The following is a 4,545-nucleotide window of genomic DNA, read 5'->3' on the forward strand; positions in this document are numbered from 1 at the left end:
TAGTGATGGGCTTGTCCTCTTCAATGAGGATGTCTCCCTCTATGTCAGTTCCAGCCGAATTGCAGAGGTGACAGATGAGGTGAGGAAAGGCTAACCTTGCCAAAGTAGAGGACTTGACAGCCACCTTGTAGAGTTCTTGAGGTATAATCTCATGAACTTCAACTTCCTCCCCAATCATGATACTATGGATCATGATGGCCCGGTCTATAGTAACTTCAGACCGGTTGCTAGTAGGAATGATTGAGCGTTGAATAAACTCCAACCATTCTCTAGCTACAGGCTTAAGGTCCAGTCTTCTCAATTGAACCGACTTGCCTCTCCTTCCATACATATATCCATGAGGACTTGGTCCAACCTTTGATCAAAGTTGACCCTTCTAGTGTAGGGACGTGCGTTTTCTTCCATCATTAGCAAGTTGAATGCCAGCCTTACATTTTCCAGACTGAAATCTAAGTATTTTCCTCGAGCCATGGTAAGCCAATGCTTTGGATTCAGGTTCACACTTTGGTCATGGTTCCTAGTGATCCATGCGTTTGCATAGAACTCTTGAACTATTAAGATCCCGACTTGTTGAATGGGGTTGGTGAGAACTTCCTAACCGCTTTTTTGTATCTCATGTCGGATCTCCAGATACTCATTTTTTTGAGCTTGAAAGGAACCTCAGGGATCACTTTCTTCTTGGCCACAACTTCATAGAAGTGGTCTTGATGGACCTTTGAGATGAATCTCTCCATCTCCCATGACTCAGAGGTGGAAGCAATTGCCTTCCCTTTCCTCTTTCTAGAGGTTTCTCTGGTGCTTGTTTCTGGCGTTTAACGCCTACTTGATGCTTCTGTCTGGCGTTAAACGCCAGTTTGATGCTTCTTACTGGCGTTTAAATGCCAGTAAGTTCTTCCTCCAGGGTGAGCTGTTTTTAAAGCTATTTTCATTCTGTTTTTGATTTCTCAGTAGTTTTCGTGACTCCACATGATCATCAACCTAAAAAATAAAATAAAATAAAATAGATATAATTAAATAACATTGGGTTGCCTCCCAACAAGTGCTTCTTTAATGTCAATAGCTTGACAGTGAGCTCTCATGGAGCCTCACAGATATTCAGAGCATTGTTGGAACCTCCCAACACCAAACTTAGAGTTTGAATGTGGGGGTTCAACACCAAACTTAGAGTTTGGTAGTGGCCTCCCAACACCAAACTTAGAGTTTGACTGTGGGGGCTTTGGTTGACTCTACAGTGAGAGAAGCTTTTCATGCTTCCTCTCCATGGTTACAGAAGGAGATCCTTGAGTTTTAAACACAAAGTTGTCCTCATTCAGTTGGAGGACCAACTCTCCTCTGTCCACATCAATCACAGCTCTTGCTGTGGCTAGGAAGGGTCTTCCAAGGATGATAGATTCATCCTCTTCCTTCCCAGTATCTAGGATTATGAAATCAGCAGGGATGTAAAGGCCTTCAACCTTTACTAGCACGTCCTCTACTAGTCCATATGCATGTTTTCTTAAGTTGTCTGCCATCTCTAATAAGATTCTGGCAGCTTGCACCTCAAAAATCCCAAGTTTCTCAATTACAGAGAGTGGCAATAAGTTTATTCCTGACCCCAGGTCACACAGAGCCTTCTCAAAGGTCATGGTGCCTATGTTACAGGGAATTAGGAATTTACCAGGATCCTGTTTTTTTGAGGTATTTTTTGCCTATCCAATGCATTTAGTTCATTGGTGAGCAAGGGAGGTTCATCTTCCCAAGTCTCATTACCAAATAATTTGGCATTCAGCTTCATGATTGCACCAAGGTACTTAGCAACTTGCTCTTTAATAATGTCTTCATCCTCTTTAGAGGATGAATACTCATCAGAGCTTATGAAGGGCAGAAGGAGGTTCAATGGAATCTCTATGGTCTTTAGATGAGCCTCAGATTCCTTTGGTTCCTCAAAGGGAAGAGGTGATGGGGAAGAGTGATTGAGGTGATTGGTGAAGGGTATTTGTGGAAGAGAGTTATGAAAAGGTGTGAAGAGGAGAGAAGAAAATGTGGGGATCCTATGGGGTCCACAGATCCTGTGAGGTCAAGGACTTAACATCCCTGCTCCAATTAGGCATGTAAAACGCCCTTAGCATGCATGTCTGGCGTCAAACGCCAGCCTGCTGCTTGTTCTTGGCGTTAAACGCCCAAAAGTAGCCTATTTCTGCCGTTTAACGCCACTTCCATGCTCTGTTCTGGCGTTAAACGCCAGTCTGGTGCTTGTTTCTGGCGTTTAACGCCTGCTTGATGCTTCTGTCTGGCGTTAAACGCCAGTTTGATGCTTCTTACTGGCGTTTAAATGCCAGTAAGTTCTTCCTCCAGGGTGAGCTGTTTTTAAAGCTATTTTCATTCTGTTTTTGATTTTTCAGTAGTTTTCGTGACTCCACATGATCATCAACCTAAAAAATAAAATAAAATAAAATAGATATAATTAAATAACATTGGGTTGCCTCCCAACAAGTGCTTCTTTAATGTCAATAGCTTGACAGTGAGCTCTCATGGAGCCTCACAGATATTCAGAGCATTGTTGGAACCTCCCAACACCAAACTTAGAGTTTGAATGTGGGGGTTCAACACCAAACTTAGAGTTTGGTAGTGGCCTCCCAACACCAAACTTAGAGTTTGACTGTGGGGACTTTGGTTGACTCTACAGTGAGAGAAGCTTTTCATGCTTCCTCTCCATGGTTACAGAAGGAGATCCTTGAGTTTTAAACACAAAGTTGTCCTCATTCAGTTGGAGGACCAACTCTCCTCTGTCCACATCAATCACAGCTCTTGCTGTGGCTAGGAAGGGTCTTCCAAGGATGATAGATTCATCCTCTTCCTTCCCAGTATCTAGGATTATGAAATCAGTAGGGATGTAAAGGCCTTCAACCTTTACTAGCACGTCCTCTACTAGTCCATAAGCATGTTTTCTTAAGTTGTCTGCCATCTCTAATAAGATTCTGGCAGCTTGCACCTCAAAAATCCCAAGTTTCTCAATTACAGAGAGTGGCATTAAGTTTATTCCTGACCCCAGGTCACACAGAGCCTTCTCAAAGGTCATGGTGCCTATGTTACAGGGAATTAGGAATTTACCAGGATCCTATTTTTTTGAGGTATTTTTTGCCTATCCAATGCATTTAGTTCATTGGTGAGCAAGGGAGGTTCATCTTCTCAAGTCTCATTACCAAATAATTTGGCATTCAGCTTCATGATTGCACCAAGGTACTTAGCAACTTGCTCTTCAGTAATGTCTTCATCCTCTTTAGAGGATGAATACTCATCAGAGCTTATGAAGGGCAGAAGGAGGTTCAATGGAATCTCTATGGGCTTTAGATGAGCCTCAGATTCCTTTGGTTCCTCAAAGGGAAACTCTTTATTGGTCACTGAACGTCCCAGGAGGTCTTCCTCACTAGGATTCACGTCGTCCTCCTCCTCTTTGGGTTCGGCCACACCAAGTAAGGTAATGGCCTTGCACTCTCTCTTTGGATTCTTTTCTGTATTGCTTGGGAGAGTACTAGGAGGGGTTTTAGTGACTCTTTTACTCAGCTGGCCCACTTGTGCCTTCAAATTTCTAATGGAGGACCTTGTTTCATTCATGAAACTTAAAGTGGCCATAGATAGATCAGAGACTATATTTGCTAAGCTAGATGGATTCTGCTCAGAATTTTCTGTCTGTTGCTGAGTGGATGATGGAAAAGGCTTGCTATTGCTAAACCTATTTCTTCCACCATTATTAAGGCCTTGTTGAGGCTTTTGTTGATCCTTCCATGAGAAATTTGGATGATTTTTCCATGAGAGATTATAGGTGTTTCCATAGGGTTCACCCATGTAATTCACCTCTGCTATTGCAGGGTTCTCAGGATCATAAGCTTCTTCTTCAGAAGATGCCTCTTGAGTACTGTTGGATGCAGCTTGCAATCCATTTAGAATCTGAGAAATGATATTGACTTGCTGAGTCAATATTTTGTTCTGAGCCAATATGGCATTCAGAGTATCAATTTCAAGAACTTCCTTCCTTTGAGACGTCCCATTACTCACAGGATTCCTTTCAGAAGTGTACATGAACTGGTTATTTGCAACCATGTGAATGAGTTCTTGAGCTTCTGCAGGCGTTTTCTTTAGGTGAATGGATCCACCTGCAGAATGGTCCAATGACATCTTTGATAATTCAGACAGACTATCATAGAATATATCCAGGATGGTTCATTTTGAAAGCATGTCAGAAGGACACTTTTTGGTCAGTTGCTTATATCTCTCCCAAGCTTCATAGAGGGATTCACCTTCTTTCTGTCTGAAGGTTTGAACATCCACTCTAAGCTTACTAAGCTTTTGAGGAGGAAAGAACTTGGCTAAGAAAGCCGTGACCAGCTTATCCCAAGAGTTCAGGCTATCTTTAGGTTAAAAATCCAACCATATTCTAGCTCTGTCTCTTACAGCAAACGGGAAAAGCATAAGCCTGTAGACCTCGGGATCAACCCCATTGGTCTTAACAGTATCACAGATCTGCAACAAATTCAGTTAAGAACTGAAAAGAATCTTCTGATGGAA

At 42.4% G+C, this 4,545-nt stretch overlaps 1 non-coding gene across 1 annotated transcript; it reads left to right on the plus strand.

Annotated features, from left to right (window-relative positions):
* Positions 1-4,209: 4,209 nt before the first annotated feature.
* On the plus strand, positions 4,210-4,317 carry LOC112724885 (small nucleolar RNA R71). Its single transcript, XR_003164025.1, has one exon. It is a non-coding gene; the product is annotated as a small nucleolar RNA R71 (small nucleolar RNA).
* The last annotated feature ends 228 nt before the right edge of the window (positions 4,318-4,545 follow it).

The sequence above is a fragment of the Arachis hypogaea genome, chromosome 11 (genome assembly GCF_003086295.3).
Source record: "Arachis hypogaea cultivar Tifrunner chromosome 11, arahy.Tifrunner.gnm2.J5K5, whole genome shotgun sequence".
Lineage (NCBI taxonomy): Eukaryota > Viridiplantae > Streptophyta > Magnoliopsida > Fabales > Fabaceae > Arachis > Arachis hypogaea.